At 46.2% G+C, this 17,598-nt stretch overlaps 1 protein-coding gene across 1 annotated transcript in view; it reads left to right on the forward strand.

Moving 5' to 3' along the window:
* Positions 1 to 4,896: 4,896 nt before the first annotated feature.
* PDZD2 (PDZ domain containing 2) overlaps positions 4,897 to 17,598 on the forward strand; it is a 204,638-nt gene continuing 191,936 nt past the window's right edge. The window contains 2 exon segments of the mRNA XM_039566737.1: positions 4,897 to 4,987; positions 8,417 to 8,527. The gene's annotated coding sequence lies outside the window, so the exon portion shown is untranslated.

A 17,598-nucleotide genomic window follows, 5' to 3' on the forward strand; every position in this document is an offset into this window, starting at 1 on the left:
TGGAATTGCATGGAAAAGGGTCTTTAGAGAACTGTGTCTTATGTATGTACCAAAATAATCTAAGGCTTTTACCCTCAGGAGCTTGGAAAATTTATATTTCTATGAAGAGTTGTAGCTGAGTGTTTGAATTTGAGACTTTTTGACTCGTAATATTGACTTTGGTCTCTTACAGTATTTATATAGAGTACGTATCTTAGACTTTTGCAGCAAATGAAAATGTAATGTGTGATATCAAGAAACAATATAGAATAAATGTATCTAAGCACATATTTTCTCATTTTAAATTTTAGATCTTGTTGATAATGGCCCTTTTGCTTCTTGCCTTTACCTCTCCACCCTGTATGTTTAAGGCAGTTATGCTTCTGTTTCACGCTAATTCAAACTAAATACTTCTTAAGGGTTAACCACTTTTGTGCTCTGGGAGAAACTCGTTGCATCTGGGGAACTTTACATCCTAGTCAGGCTTTTCATTTAGTCTATGAAAATCCAGGAGAGACATAAATGGAGAGAAATCCCTGATGATGGAGTCACAGCTCTAAGCTTGTTTTTTCCCCTTGCTGTAAAGATGTAGTAGGGTTTCAGAAAGGAGTGAAAAAATATTGGATCAGAATCATTGTTTTTTCATTATTGCTGCTCCCGTTTGTGGTTGATGATCCAAATTAAAGCTGGAACAAAGTGGAGTGTCACTGTTACAAATGGCACAAGGCTGCGCAAAGCCAAATTGTGACTATGGCTCCAAGCCTGGTGTGACTGTTCACTTTCTGTGCAAGGCTCTATCCAACTTCCAAGATTTCTCTTTCTCAGCCCTTTTAGTCTCATATTTACTGCAGCACATTATGGAGGAGACATATGTAATGTATTCCCTCTCTTGGGCTTTGCTTTTGCAAAGAAAATCACTGTGACTGCTGCTGCAGTGGAAGCAGCATGGATACACTCCTTCAAAGTAAGGCAGCGTCCTGGAAAAATTGCTCTGCTTTTGAAGTAATTATTTCCAAATAAAATTGGAACAGTGTGCCCACCTGAGGACCATGATAACTCTAGGTTATTACTGTAATCATGCTGGTTAATTTTTCCATGTAGAATAGTTCATTTTAGTCTCCTTGTGAATGGAATTTATAATAGCACAGCCAGTGGTGGCTTGTCCTTGGTCTATTTTATACCAGCTATGTCTACGGGGGAGTCTGAGTAAAGGGCAGATATAAGATGAGAGAGAAGATTATTATATCATAATAAAGATGAAGGGTACCAGTTTTGTTCCATAAACACAGCAAAGCACAAGTCTTGCTAGCTCACAATGTGTCAGGACTCACGCTGTGGTTTTTAAATCACAGACCAAAATTTGGAAGCTGCTGGGGGAAAGTCATAATTCAGGTTAATCAGTCCCAGATACTTATTGCCCCACTTTTTGCTGTCAGTGGTGGCAGCATTATGTGCACCCTACCTGGATATGACGATGTTGTGCTTTTTCATTTACACTTTATTCTGTACCTACTGCTAGACAGTCTGTCTCCAAGCCACTAGAAAAGACCCATCAAATCAGCTACAGGAAAACTTCAGAATAATGTAAACCCCCCATATCTGGGGATTTCAGGGAGAGCTGAGGGCAGGCCACAGCTCAGCAGATCTGCCTGAATTGCTGGATGCTGTCCAGCCATCCCCAGAGCTCAGCAGAAGATGGACACTGCCAGTGTGGTATGGGTCAGGGCAGAAAATGCTGCTTGCTCTTGGAAAATGTGACAAAATTACAGATTGCTGAAGATGGTATTGGGATAAAATGTTGTTAGGATGACAGAATTCTGCTGTGTAGCAACTCTGAAAGTACTCCATGTTTCTGAAAAGATGCTACTGAAGTACAGTCCCACTGATACCGCCACACAAGGTTATATGATTTCAGGAGCATTTGGATCTCAAAAGCTGAAAATTATTCCATCAGCCTAATCTGATCTTTCTCTCTGCTTTCTGGTTTCTCTCTTTTTCCTTGGGCTCCAGAATCTCTTTGAGGTTCCTCTGGGGTCCAGATAACTGTTTTAGTTTCAGCATTCTTCCCTTATCTAAAGCAATATAAAATGAGACTTTGGGCACTCTCTGGCAGGTGAAGTATGAAAGACACTAAGGGATATATTTAATCTCTACTCAGCTGGTGTCTGAGAAAAACAGAGAATGCTACTGATGCTATCAACATCTGACCAGGCTGCAAAATACAAGTACTGCAATATAAATGTTGGGAGATCTGTACTCACAAAGCCCCATTTAATTAGGATTTTGATGCTCATATTGCATCAGAGGTGTACAACCTTCAGGAAGAGCAGTAGGAAAAGTAGTGTTTCTCAGATGTGTAACAGGAGAATGTAAAATATTGCTGACAGCCTCCAGAATGACTGATTCTGGTTGTAGATAAAGCTAACCTTTCCACAGAGATCTGCAGAATAAGCCCAGCACAGTATCTTTCCCACCTTTTGGCCTGAAATCAGAAGATATAAGCTGTGATTGATTTACATCACAAAACCGAATGCCAACAGCTGCCTATGAAAGCTTAGTAAAAGACATTGTTTATGAGCATCAGCTTTGACTCCAGCATGTAATCCTGCCAGAAGCCAAATGATCTGCAGCAGGAACACCCAGCCTTCAGTGCTTTATATTGCTATCTTGCAACCTATGCAGAAAATGGGGAAAACGGACACGACTGACTTTAATAAGATTTAAGTGGTATTGTTATATGGGAGGAAAGCAGTCCCTTTCCATGCCACTTCTATGTTGGTGTAATTCCTGAAATGAACAGAATTGCTCTGATTTGAATAAGAAGTGATTCAGGCATAATCTGCTCTCTTGCCTTAACTGTGAGCTGTGCAAATAGGTTGGACTTGTGGATCTTTAAAAAATTAGGATAATGGGTAATCGGAAGTTAGTGCACGTATATTTTGGTGATTCTGATTCATTCAGCAGCAGCTGCTGCTGAAGTTAATCATAGTATTTGCATGGCTATTGGATATGATTTCCCAGAAGAATTGATAACAAGGGAGAATTGTGCCCTGAAACAAGGGCTTAGCACTCTGGGGTGCCATGGGCCCTCTGGGAATTTTTCATGTCCCACTGGGACATAATCACAGTTTTGAGCTGGGGAGTCAAAGGGTATAATTCTCAGAGTTAAACTGCTTCACTCCATCATCCATCTTGCTGTTGTGAGCCAGCACCATTTTCAGCAAGCTACCTGGCAGCATGGAGGAGTGATTTGCAAGCATGTCTGTTCTCATGGGGATAAATAATCAACTGAGCATCATTCAAAGGCAGGTTCCTAGAAACAGGGGGGAAAAGTCACGAATGGGGGCTGAATTAGTCTGATATTGCAGTGCTTTTAGAGAGGCCCTGGTACCCTGTGACTTTGCACCGGCGGGCGCACAGGGCAGCATTAGCCACATGGTGTCTTGATTGGTGGCAGCCCCAAAATTGTTGTCACTGGCATTCCATTGAATTGTGTGCTGGGTTACCCCTGGACCTGCAGGGAACCACCTAACAGGCTTCAGTGTGAAGATGCAGGGGAAAACCAAGGTGGGATGAGGTCTTCCTGAGCACTGTGCGTTAATGGGGTCTGGAGAGGTGTCAGTGTGTTTGCTGGCAGTGCTGGTGGAAAAAACTCCACTTGCTGGGAGCTGCTCTCCTGCCAGTCCCAGCCGGTATGGCTTGCTCCGTGTGCCTGGGATTCCCTCACGGAAACAGGAATTACACTCCTGTTTTTTTGCACCTCATCCTGGAGTTCATCACTGTGAAAGGGGTTGGGTTTCTTTTCTTGTTTCATGGCCTGGCCGACACCAGGCAAACCTCCCTGCTCTGCACAGAGGGTGTTCTGGGGTGTGCTCTGCAGTACTATTCTGTTTTCATGGAAGCATTATTCATTCACAGAACAATCCAGCTCAGCTCACAGCATCCTTCCTGTGCTGAAGAGTCCTAAGGCACTGCCTGGTACCTCGTGCCGAGCCTGCCACTGCAACAAGTGCCTCTAGACAACCTTCTGCTTTAAATGCTGAGCTTGATTTAGTTATCAGCCCAGACATTGCCATCACCAGCAATCATCTTCAAAGAAGTGATAGGCAGAGCATCTGGGCCAAATTGTAACGTGATTACTTGACAGAGTCTTTAATAAAGACAATACTTTAGAGACACTTTGGTTGATCTGAATTCTCTCTCCTTTTTTTTTTTTTTTAGATTTAATTTTAGTACAGCAGTGCTGGAAACACACTCCCTGAGCCTTGTACAGGGGCATGAGTCACGAAAGGATTCTGGCTTGAAAGAAAACAGAGACACTGACCGTTCCCTTTTGCAGTGCCTAGGGAAAGTGAACCTAAAAAAGCAAATAAACACTTCAGAATGCAGTTTGATTTTAATAGTCTGAAAGTTTCTCGTTAAAAAAAAAACAAACCCAAAAAAATCGAAATCTCACAACTTTATTAAACAATTAGAAAGGATCGGTTTAGATTAAAAAAAAAAAAAAAAAAGAAAGAGTAATTCACTATTCATTTAAGCCATCCTTGGAACTAGCACTGCCCGCTGAGCGAGAACCGAAGATAAAAGCGATACAAGGAAATCGTTTAAAGGACTTGAAAAATCCCGATGTGCCCGAAAACATTAAAACCCTGGCAGAGAACAACGCCTGCTCGGCGGGGGCCGTAGATCCCAGGCAGCTCCTGCAGCGCCGGCCGGCCCCCGCAGCGCGGTCCGTGCCCCGGCCCGTGTCCGGTCCCAGGTGTCCCGCGGACGAGGGGAGAGAGAGAGAGAGAGAGAGAGAGAGACAGGGAAGGGAAGGGAAGGGAGCCCCGCCCGCCCCGTCGGGCCGCCCCTCGCGGGATCCCCGCGCTCCCGCCCGCCCGGGCCGCCCCCGCGCTCCGCGGGCCGGGCCGGGCGTACGAGGCAGCGAGGCAGCGGCGCCGGGCCGGGTGCGCCTGCCCCGGGCACGCCGGGCAGGTGTCGGGGCGCCGGACCCCGTCCCGCCGAGGTGAGTGGGGAGCGCGGCGCGGCTGCGGGCGGGGGCGGCGGAGCCGGGGCTGCCCCGCCGGTGGCTTCGCTCCCGCGGGGCTGGGCCGGGCTGGGCTGGGCTGGGCTGGGCTGGGCGCTGCGCTCCCCCCGCGCTGCCGCAGCGGGACGCGGGGGCTGCATCGCCCGGCGGTCGCTGCGGTCATCCCGCCCCGCCATTGGCACCGGGGGCTTCGTGCCCCGGAGGACGGTGCGGTGCAGCCCCCTCGCTGTGGCCACCGGGGCTGCATCTGCCGGAGGTCGTGAGTGCCTCCCCCAGTTCCCTGGGGGCTCCGTCTCCTGCGGGAGGGCAGGGTGCATCTCTCCGCCCTGGGGCTGAGGCTCTGCATCTTACCCAGAGTTGTTTGTGCGGGGCGACAGCCCCCCCTCCGTGTGTCAGTGGGGTGCCTCCCCCGTGATCCCTGAGGCTCCCTCCCCAGGGGGGCTGAGGGTCGCATCTCCTCTGGAGGGACTCAGGGGGATGCGTACCCCATCGTCTTGGGGGCTCCATCCCCAGGAGGCTGGTAGGTCCATGTCCCAGGGCCGGTGGGGTCCATCGCTCTGTAAGGTCAATGGGGCAGGTGTTGATAGGGTCCGTCCTACCAGGGTTGGTGGGGTTTCATTCCTCTGGGGGTCAGTGGGCCACATCCCCTGATATGGGCGTGCTTGTAAGGTCTCTGACCAGCCCTCGCTCTGCTGATCCCGGCGTGCCTGCCTGGGGGGCGGGGGGCAGCTCCATCGCCTGCTGTAATACTTTGTCCTATCTCCCCGCGCCGTGGATTAGGTTATGTTGTGACAGTGCCTGTTACTGTCTTGCAGTGCAGCAGGACCCGGGGATGTAAGGAAGAGGGGTTGCCGTTGCAGAAAAAACAGCAACCGCCCCCCTTCCCTGTACGCAGCAGTTTAATAAAATCAGACAGCATGAAGCATGTGGCCGATTTTTTCCCCCCTAATCATCAGAAGGTAGTTCTCTGTGTCATTAAATAGTCCTGTTAGCACAAAGCGGGCTGTGATATATGCAGTGTTGTAAGCCCGGGAGCAGTTGTGGATGAGATATGTAAGAGGAAAACATCAAGAGCTGACCTCAAACTCTGAAGTTAACTGTGCTGCCTCTCCTTCGGGTGGCCTGGGGTACTCTCTTAAACCTGTCTCAGTTTGTAACTATCTGACCATTCTACGTGGCTGTAAAAAGCTCTTGTGCCCCTTTGAAGGTGTCATAAAGCTGTAAATGGGCTTAATATAGCCCATCCCGTTAACCTCAGCGCTTTCCCTCGGTATCGTTTTAATGAACGGCAACGCTCGTGAATTTCTCTCAACGGGCTGTCAAATCCTCTCTGCTTCTGGCTGGGAGAGAGCGCGGTGAAGCCTTGGGAGAGGAATCGTCCCAGAACTGCCTTCACTCCCTCGTCCCTGGGGGCTGTGGGAGTTTGTGGGGGATTGACACAAGATGCTGGTGCGCTCTGGGCAGTGCAGTGGCAGCGGGTTCAAGCACTGTCCCTGCATCAGCCTCTTGTGTTTAGTGGACACATCACGGCTTGGGCTTCATGCAGCCCCTGGCAGAGGGGCAGCCAGAGTGGCTGTGAGCAGGTGTTACCAGAGTGCTCAGTTGCCTCGGTGGAAGGTCCTCTGCCTTCATTTCAAGGCAAACTGCAATGCCTGAACTCCCTCTGCAACTCTCACTTTCATGTGCAGGATGCATGTCCTTGCAAATACTGTGCTAATCCCTTGGGATGGCTCACAAACTGTAGAGTGCCTTCTCCCTCTCTTGCATGGGTCTTTGCACTCGACGAATTATCTTCTGGGTAGCCAAAGCTCAAGGTGTGTGGAAGAATAGCCTGCAATATTACTGAGTTAATAATTTTCTGAAAAACAAAATGCCTGAATGCAAATAGAATGGAAAATGTGTCTTTGAAGTATTTTTTTCTGTAAAATTATTCAGTGCCTAGCCTGGAGGAAACCTATTTTTTTAAACTTTTATAAAACTCACAAACATTTTACAGAAGTGGGAAGGATTTCTTTTTCTTTTTTTTTATTTTAAAGTATTGTGGTTTTCATGACGTGAGGTCTTTTCTGTGTTCCCTTTGAAATGTTGACAGGGGAATGCTAGTCTAAAACACTTGATGAGTGAGTAGATGTTTAGTCTGGTTTACCAGCTCCTGAGCTGGCAAAGGCAGCTGCCAGCAGCTCTGCCAGGGGCACAGAAAGGCTGGGTCCAGCCAGGGATGCCCAGGATTCCCAGGGCAGAAATCAAGATTGTCTCAAATGAGTTGAAGTAGGGAGAGAAGGTCAGAGTCCAAATGGTATTGCAAAGGATTTCCTAGGAATGCAGAGAGCTGCAGCTATCTCGTGTGGCAGGTATCTACTGCAGGGGTTATTTGGCAATGCTGGTGCCATCAAACCTTGATGTTGTAAGGGTCAAATTTAAAAGTTATTGCATATTTTCATGGTATTGCCATGGGTGTTTTGCTAGCTTTTCAGTAGCTTTGTGAAATAGGGAACATCTCTGAGCAGGATTTCGGCTGGGTGCAAGAGTGCATGCCTGTGTTGGGAGGTAGGGAAGGCTTTAATGTAAGGTCCATCTGCCTTAGCTCATCTGCACAAGCGTTGGGAAATGCTTCCTGCCTTTAAAATCCAAGTCATTACATATGTGGAAAAAACCCAATTTTTTTAAAAATTATGGTTCTTGTACACAGCACACTTTGTCTCCTGAAAGGACAGCTGAGTTGCCCCAAATGAAAAGCTCTGGGTTTCACCAGAGTAGTATGTGAAAAGGTCTTATAATGCAGGCACTTTTCTAAACTGTTTTGAATGTTGTTGCTTAAAGTAGCTTCTTTACTATATTTGTACACATTTCTATACTAGCTAATATTTCTGAGTTATTACTGTCTCCAGTATAGAACTTGTTCTCTTGGCTGGGTTTCCTGCAGGTGTTCATGGGTGCTCTATGTAGCATTCTTACCTGAAATGGGCTCAAACAACTAATAAATTCCATTAGACAAATGCAGAATTAAAAAAAAAAAAAATTAGTTTTAACTGGGCAATGTTAAGTCAGGAAATAGGCTGAGGCTCCAACAGCAATACTAACTTGGCTGCAGTACACATCCTGTAAGCTCTTTTATGACATACACCTCATAATGTAAACAGGAATAAGCACGTAGATTAATGTATGCACAGAAGGAGTAGAAAAGAGTGTTTTTCTGGATTTGCCCCCCTTGTCCCAGTGACAGCTGGGTCTTGCACAGAGCCTGGGAAAGCCTGGCACTGCCTTACACCACGCTGGGCAGTGCATCCAGCACCGACTCAGGCGTACCCGACGGCTGATGGAGTGAAAATAGCAGCAGCAAATGAGTAATTTGGGTTTTGTTTCTGCCAAAACAATAGCAGGGTAATGAACTGCATTTTGTTCCTTAAGGTCTGTCAGTTGTATGATCCTTGAGCATTCCCTCTTGTGCTGCTCCCCACCGGCGTGTCTGGCCCTGCTGAGGATTCTGTGGTTGTAATGAAGTGCAGTGGCTTCACTTTGGTGAGTCTCAGCTTTCTGCTTCTATTACCCACGTGCTACAGCAACAGCTCTCCCGGCTAATTTTAACTAGATCAAGTACAAAAGTGATTAAATGGATATTGTACTTTAATACAGATCTGCAATGGACCAAGCAGTATTGCTCTTTCTATTATGTTGTCTTAATTAAAAACTGTGTCATTAATATATTTCACTGAATTGATAAATTTAGCCTGAAGGTCAGATACTCTAATCTGACCTTCGCCATGTCACAAGACATTATATCTTGTGCAGCTACCACTGCTCTGAGCTGGAGATTTGCATGCGATGTGGTGTCATCTAGGGCAGAGTCTGTGGTCCTTCAGCAGCAGCTTCCAGCAATGACAAAGGTGGTCTGGGTGAATAAAATTAATTTATGGGTACTCTCCAGGAGAAAATAATTATCCTTTTCTGTCTAAAATGAGTTCCTAATGTAGTATTAGCTCACTGATATTGCTGCCTTGCTGTGACATTGTAAAGCTCTGCAAGGGAGGTGGGAGCAGCTGTAATACTGCAATCTAACACTTCTACTGTTATACCTGCCTAAAGGCACCTCCTCTTCAGTGCAGCCTCCCAAGGATGCTACTAGAACATTGTTGTAAGCCATGCTGTTGTGCTTTAATTTCATTATTGTTTGATTTGGCCAGCATTTTATTCACTTTCTCTGCAGTGTTAGACAGTTTGCAAAGGGGGTTCGTAACTGGGTGGGTTACAGCACTTACTGTGTGCACTTAATCTAAATTTCTCTCTAAATGGAATTGTATTAAAGTGATTTGGTAAAACTTTGAAATTACAGTAAGGCTGCTTTTGATAATTGACTTCCCCTCCCCCAAATAACTGTGTTTATTAAAATTATCATGACTCACACGGAATGGTTCAAATCAAACCGAATGCCTGGATCCCACTGGGTTTTGGTTCTGGCCATTTTTACTGTGTGAGAAGCGAAGGTAGGTACTGCTGTGGGGTCTCCCTGTGGTGAAGGGCCAGCTGTCCCCTGTCAGCTCTCACAAGTGGAACAGTACCTGTCAGGTTTTGTGCTGGGGGACTTGTCAGGCAGAACACCACTGAAAAACGAGAAAACCATGGCAAATGGTCTCTTAACTACATTAAAGACTTGTGAAACTTCTGTCATTCTGCAAAAAAACCCTGTAATTTTTACACAGTGGAGCCGTCCTCCCTGACTCAGACTGGGAAAAAGCCCTATTCAATGTTACATTTTAATCATATACAACACAAAGACTTTTGCTGTGCTGTTTAAAATCCAGCTTTCTTTCAGGCTGTGTTCTGCCGGGATGTTTTCATCCAAAACGGACTGCTGAGGCTGACAGGAACAGTCTGAAAAAGCAGCTCTAACCTTCCTTCCTGCCACTTCAATAGTGACACCCACTGTGGGAAACTAGGGCATAAATGCATTAACACTTGTCACTGGGAAGAAAATCCTCTCCATGATGGGGACCAGAAGAGAGTGATTCCTAGATTCATGATACAAATTGGTTCATTATTTATTTCAATCAAAGTCTGTTGGTGCTGCTACAATGAAAAATTAAAGTGCACTTTATGGAATACATGTGAGCTGACACCCTGCCAAACCCAAAGCCTTCCTGACCTACAAAACGAAGGAGAGCTTTGATGCTTGCTCCACTCTTTGCAAAGTCTCAGACAAACAGGCTTTGTCCAGAATTTTGACTGAGGTAGGACCTCCTGAAACAGATGCCAAACCCACTGTGTTCACTGTTGCCTTCCAGGGAAAACATCCTGCTTTTGCCTCCTGGTATTACAGATCTGCATGAGAGCAGCCCAGCTGCTTGGTCTTCCGTAAATACTTTGGACCTCACTGGGTATCCTCTTACCCATGCCACCATCCTGTTGCATGTTGTCTGTAAGTTTAGCAATGTTCTCATCTTCCCAGATTGGTAAAAGACAGCTTGTTTCCTGCTGGAGCAGGGTTTTTCCACTCCTCCAGCTGTATGCAAATACAACACTTGTATAAATCAGTAAGTGTGATCTGACTGAAGAAACACACTCCTGCTTCTCTCTCTGCTTACAGGGCAAAAGCAGTTGCCTGGTAGTGTGGGGAAAATCTGGCTTTAATACTGAGCTGTGTATTTTACTGGATGTGCTGGTCTTAGTATCACAGAATGGCCAGGACTGGAAGGAACCCTAAAGGTCATGTAGTTCCAACCCACCTGCCATGGACAGGGACATCTTTCACTAGATCAGGTTGCTCCCAGCTCCATCCAATCCGGCCTTGAACACAGCTTCCCTGCGCAACCTGTTCTAGTGCCTTGCCAACCTCATAGTAAAGAATTTTTTCCTAATACCTAATGTAAGCCTGCTCTCTTTCAGTTTGAAGCCATTCCCCCTTGCTCTGTTGCTACAGGCTCTTGTAAGAAGTCTGTCTCCATCTTTCTTGCAGCCTCCCTTTGGGTACTGGAAGGCCACGATTAGGTCATCCCAAAGCCTTCTCTTTTCCAGGCAATTTTCTCAATTCCAACTCTGTCTTTCCTCGTAGGAGAGGTCCTCCAGCCCTCTGATCATCTTGGTGGCCTCCTCTGGACTGGCTCCAGCAGGTCCCTGTCCCTCCTGTGCTGGGACCCCAGAGCTGGATGCAGTGCTCCAGGTGGGTCTCAGCAGAGCAGAGCAGAGGGGCAGAATCCCCTCCCTCCCCTGCTGCCCACGGGGCTCTGGATGCAGCCCAGGACACGTTTGGCTCTCTGGGCTGCGAGTGCCATGACTGGGGCATGCCCGGCCTCTCACCCACAGCACCCCCAAGTCCTTCTGGGCAGGGCTGCTCTGGGTCTGTTCATCCCCAGCCTGTGCTGATACCGGAGGTTGCCCTGACCCAGGTGCAGCACCAGCACTTGGTCTTGTTCCCATGGCCCCGCTTCTTGAGCTTGTCCAGGTCCTTCTGGATGGCATCCTGTCCTTCAGGTGTGTCAACAGAGTCACTCAGCTTGGTGTCACATGCAAACTTACTGAGGATGCACTTGACCCTTCATCTGTGTCATTAATGAAGATATTAAATCACACTGGTCCCTGTATGGACCCCTGAGGGACTCCACTTGTCAGTGACTCTGAGACACTGACCGCTACTCTGTGAATGGGACCTTGTAACCAGTTTCTTATCCATCTAACAGTCCACTCATCAAATCATTTCTCTCCAATTTAAAGAGAAGGATGTTGTCACAGGGATCATGTCAAAGACTTTATGAAAGTCCAGAAAAATGATATCTGTAGCCCTTTCCTTGTCCACTGATGACTCTATCACGGAAGGTCACTAGTTTGGTCAGGCAGGACTTAACCTTAGTGAAGCTGTGCTGATTGTCCCAAAGCACCTCCCTGCCTTAGCCAAGCTTCTAAGAGGCTCTGTTCCATGATCTTCCCAGGCACAGAGGTGAAGGTGACAGGTAATTCCCAGGGTCCTCTTTTCTACCCTTTTTAAAGACGGGTACAATATTTCCTCTTTTCCAGTCACCTGGGATTTCACCTGACTGCCATGACTTTTCAAATATCATGGAGAGAGTCTTGCAAACTACATCAGCCAATTCCCTCAGGACTCTGGGATGCATCTTACTGGGTCCCATGGACTTACAGATGTGGTGGTACATTATGTACATTCTGTATTCAAGTGGTCATGGAGCTGATCTCTACTTAGAGTGGGAGGTACTTTGGTCCCCCAAAGTCTCCATCCTGCTGTCCATCCACTCGAGGGATGTGGGAAGAGAGGCTGCCAGTGAAAACTGATGACTGAGTTCTGTTGGGGTATTTATTCTCAATACAAAGAATCCATGGGTTTTGAGAAACCTTCTGTCCAAAGTCTGCAGCGAAACACAAACCCCAAAGGCTTTGCTTACTTAATGGCACCCTATGTTCTGATGCACGTGGTGCAGCTCCTTTGTGTCCCTGTGCTGGGGAGGAGGTGGATGGGACCCCTGGCAGCCACCTCTGTTCATTGTAGTGCCTGGCTGTCAGCCCATCAGCTTTAATCAGGGCTGGCAGGAACTCCGATGGCAACTGACTGTGTGTTAAAGACTAAAGTCCCTGTCTCATCTGAGCTCAGTTCCCTTCGTGAAGGATTTCAAATGACAAGTGGGACAGGTATTAAACTTTAACCAGCTGTTCATCTTTAAAATATTAATCCTGTTCTTATGCTCTTACCTGTCTTCCCAGCATGCCTAGGTTTGAAGGACTCCCAAGAGTGATGACTACCTATCTTGTGGTCATCCCAGATCTGCAGTGCCAGTTTCCAGTTTTCAAGCCCTCCTCACAAGTGTTTTCTGCTGGGAACATGCTCACCATATTTATCTGGGAATACAAATACTGACCTGAATTCAGGCCAGCTTTCAGTTTTCCTCCCAGGCTCTCAGCAGCATAGATTATATTCCCCTTCTCTTAATCATCTTCCCCACCCTTTATTCTACTGTACCACAGAGCAACCTTGCTCCACATGGGTTGTATTTGGATCCTCCACTTCTTGGGGTGAGGAGCTGAGCAGAGAAATGTCTTCATTGCCATGATGGGGCTTGGGCTGTGAGATGACATGTGGCACATCCTATTCCAGCAGGAATCCATCTGCCCCCTCTTACAGAGTAGAAGACATCCTCCTCTTTATCTTCTGAATAAAGCTACAAGCATTTTTGTGTGGGAAATCTGTCCCGTAACTCAGCTGGAAATAAATAAATGCAGCAAACAAATGGGTGGCACTGTTCCAAAATGCAGTTACTCCGTCTGGTGCACCGTGGCTGCTGAGAGGTGTGGGGCTCTGGGGAGCGGGGTGTGATGGGCTCGGCTTGGCCTGCAGCCTTGTCTTTCAGGCCACATCCACAGGCTCATCAAAGGATTCAAACTTCTGTGCAGTGAGTAGTCTGAAGTGTGGTGAATCACAGCTTCTGGATGTGTGGGGTGGAAGGGACCTGCTGGGTCACCTGTGCTTTACTTTCAGGAGGATTCTTCCTAATTAGAGCACGACTTGTGACTTGCAAGATGTCTTATTTGGGTGGTTGAATAAATTGCCATCCTCTCTGTGAGACGTGAAAGTGTACTTACTAATATGCCTGTAAATGTCTCAGCTGTGAGGTTGTTATTTACTGCACTATTGTAATGCAAATGTTTGTGGTTATGTTTGCATTGATCACACAGACAGTGCACACAAATTTTATTCCTTGTGGTATTTAAGCTTGCTTTTTTTCCCCTTCCTGCTGTATCTGTTCTGTTAGACACTATATAATAGAAATTGCTTGAAGTGTAATTGCCTGTCACTCAAGTGCCATTTTACAATATAGAGCTGTATCAATTAAAAGATTCTTCCTCCTCCAATTAATTTTAATTCTTGGGGGTAGATAGCATTGTTTGTCTACAGAACACTCCACTAAATCATTTGGTACTTTGTACATTTGTTTACTTTTAAATGTAATCTATGTGAAAGGTAATGGCCTGTAGTTACAGCTGCAGAAAAGAACATTCATTGTCAGAGTCTTCTGGCTGGCTGTGGTGCTCCTAGCGTGGATGTAGCCTGACTGCTCCAGTGTGATAGATGTGAAATCACTGGTTGTACACAGCCAAAGAGGGGGCAGCTGCCCTCTTTTCATGTGCATCTTCGGTCGGGAGGTAGGGAAGTTGGAAGTTTCCTAAATGAACTATTTTTTCAAGTTTGTCAGTCTGAATACCAGTATGTCCTACATGACTTGTGGATGCAGGCAAGCATTAGAAATGGTAGCTCAGCTTGAGAAACACAGGGAAACTGTTTAGAATTGGTATTTCTTGTTTGGAGTGGTCCTCCAATGGAGTCGCTTTTCAGTGCATACAGACACTTTGGAAAAATGGAGCCTGTGAGTAGGAAGCCTTGACTGCAGTAGGAGCCTGCTTTGAGATTAATGATTTTATCTGTATATATAATACAGATACCTCCTACAGATGGGATGATAGCTCAGGGGTAATCTCTCTGATGGGAAGCAGGAAGAGCTGCTGTTTCGAAGGTATGAGATGACATCTTTTAGTGTCTCTCTTCAGTGTTCGTTGAGGATAATCCTACCTTGGGGTAAGGGATGGCCTTAAATTTGATGGAGATTGGATTAGGTGCCAACTGATTTAGGTATCTAATCTATAAAGAATAAAACTATTAGTTTGAGTCATGTAAGTACACAAGGAAATATATTTTGAACTTCATGTACTATTAGATAGTCAAGACAGTGGACATTATGTTAGCTACTGGCAGTGACACTGCCATGGGCTCATACTCTGGATCTCTGGATCCATTGTTTTTTTGTTGTGGGTGGGAGGCTGTTCCAAGAACTACTGTAAGCTGCTAAAACTGATTACATAATTATTTTTTAATTTGTAACGAACTGTTAGTCTGTCAAAATGGAACTTGAGGTTTTCTATGGAAGACCTAATACTTGCCTTAAAATCACGTGGTTTCATTTTGGTCTGTAATTGCCTGGAGTTTGCCCAGCTGCACTGACTGCCAAAAATAGTTGATATTTCAAGGCCATTGTGTGGGCTCTGAGTGTCAATGTGTGTACAGCTTGTGTTAAGAATCAACATCCCTTATTTGGGGAAAAAAAAAGATCCATTGGGGCCCATTTCTGCTAAAGCCAGAGCAAACCTGGAACAAAACCCCATGTCTTTTACAGTCATCTTTTTCTTTCAGCTCCCACGTCCATTTATTTCATGATGCTGTTGGCACTGCAGGGACAGTTTGTTCTTCCTCTACTGCGCTCAGAAACTTTCTGTTTGCTGGGAGGTGCCTTTGGCAGCTTGCATTGAGGAGCAAACTGTGATTTCAGTTTAAATGAACACTGCTTCTCTTAAATAAGAACTTGTTTAAACACAGTCAGGTTAAAAACCAACTAAGAGTCTTTATAGAAGAGCTTCCAGTTTAAACATGGCCTGGCAGGGATGTGCACAACTTTGCCAGCATTTCAGAGAGGTGACCCTTTACAGCGGTGTCCCTGTCTCCTTGTTGAAGGTGCTCAGCAAAGAGAAGGCTCTCAGTTTCCCTTAAATCAGGCCAAATTTTGAAGGGATAGTGAGAAAGGTGGCTTATCTTGTGTTGATACAAAGTGAATGCAGGTTTTTTCAGAGACCTGCTTGTTTCAGTGAGGAGTGTGTAGGAATAATCATCTCTTGTGTGTTGGGAAAGACTTATAAAGTCATTCAGGGTGCTGGTGTGCTTTCTTCTGGCTACCTGGTGGATCAGATATAAGCTGCTGCTCAGTCCAGGCCACTGTCTGAAGTGGTGTCCCAGAGAAGCTGTGTGTCCATGGGTGATGGGCACAAGCCTGGAAGAGTAAACCCTCTCCCTGTGCTAGCAGTGCTCTTGGTACTTATTGTTCTGCATTGCAGGAGCCCAAACTGATATCCAAAATATGAGTTACACCTGCTTCTTAGTCTTCCTGATCACTTTGGTGTTTCTAATCCCCACTTTATGCTCCTGTTGCTATGAAGAAAGGTAAAACAGGCAGAAGACCCTGATTACGTGCTTGAGAAGCAATTAAAATGGTGTTGGAAATGCTGCCAAAACATGAAAAGCAAAGGGAAAGGATGAATCCGGGAAAAAAAAAAATTCTGTTTCTTACACTGTGTGTATTATTAATAGATGGAAAATTATTTCAGACAAAGCTGTGAATTTTGTTTGCCCTTCTAAAAACATTCTAATTTTTTTTAAAGCTTCCCTCTGAGTATTACGGCCAACCTCATTTCACAGCTAGATGTATTCATCTCCATTAAATGCAATGGACAAAATCTACAAAATCCAACTGCTTAACATTATGAGCAGCTTGCATAAACATGAATTATTAAGGTCACAAAAGCTCCTAGAAACCAGTCGAAATGAGTGCACTGTTGCATTTCTTTTTTCAAAACATGCATTAATTAATAAGGGGCTAAGCAGCCAGACTGTTCCTCCCACCCCCCCACCCCCCATCAGATTTTGCTTTCATCAAGTGGAGGGGAAAGTGTCACTTCTCTCTCTTCCTCCTCCCTTTTGTTTGGCTGGAGCACAGGAAGGTGCCAGACTTCATTCTTCACAAGCCAGTCATTCACAGCTGTGATGCCCTAAAATGCTCAGACGGGTTGTGTTGGGGCTATTACAACACAACACCCCCTCCAGAATGGCCAGGGGTTTCATTTCATGTCTTCTTGGACTGCCAGAATAGGAGCAGGAGTCTGAAGACAGGCTGCCTGGAGCTAGAGAGTAGTCACAACCACATGTTCGGGCAGTGCAGAGAGGTCAGGGTGCTCACAGGAGAAATGTGGAAGAGAAGAAGGCAATGAGGGGAATGTGGTGGTAGCGAGAGGTCTCATCCTCTCTCTGGAAGCACCACACGCCCCGGTTTGTGTATGTGTGGGCATCGTGGCATATGCTGGTCCCCTCTACATGTCATGTGCTGGTCCTTCTTCCATGTAGTGTGGGCACAGGCAGCACGTGGTGGCCATGGAGGTATCAGGGCTGTAGGAGCATTTGGTGGGAGCTCCTCTGCAGCCCAGGAAATAATTTCAGCAGCTTGACTGAGGAAAGGGCTGCTGTGACTGAGGGGCCAAGCCCTCCTTGTGTTGCAGAGTCAAAGCACATGTCAAGTTCAACACAGGAAGATACTTGCAGCAAGGAGCTGAAGAAGAAAAAAAAAATCCAGTAATAGTGTTAGTTTTTAAAATTAATTAATTCAGTTGTTGTGCTGGCTGTAGAGGAGGCAAGTCAGATTAACTGTGTGGAGGGAAGAGGCTGCAGTGTCCGAGTGGGAGTTGAGGAGAACTTCAGTGGTGGGTGTGGGTGGTGTGGGTGGTAGGCGAAGGCTGAATCTTGTTGAGCTTACACAGGAAGAAGCAGCTCAGATGAGAGAGCTTACTCATGGGACTCTATGTTTAGGAGAGGGGATGCCTTCAAAGACGGTCCTAAAATGTCAAAAATATTATAAGTGAATATTGCAAGTGAACTTGTGTATAAGGTGGTTGAGCCTTGGTGTCCTGGAGATAGCAAATGGCTTGAGACTTTCTTACCTGGTTTGTACCTTAAGTAAACCCTCTAAGGCAGACACCTCTCTGTGGCTGTCGGTGTG

This window comes from Corvus cornix, chromosome Z (assembly GCF_000738735.6).
Source record: "Corvus cornix cornix isolate S_Up_H32 chromosome Z, ASM73873v5, whole genome shotgun sequence".
NCBI classification, from domain to species: domain Eukaryota; kingdom Metazoa; phylum Chordata; class Aves; order Passeriformes; family Corvidae; genus Corvus; species Corvus cornix.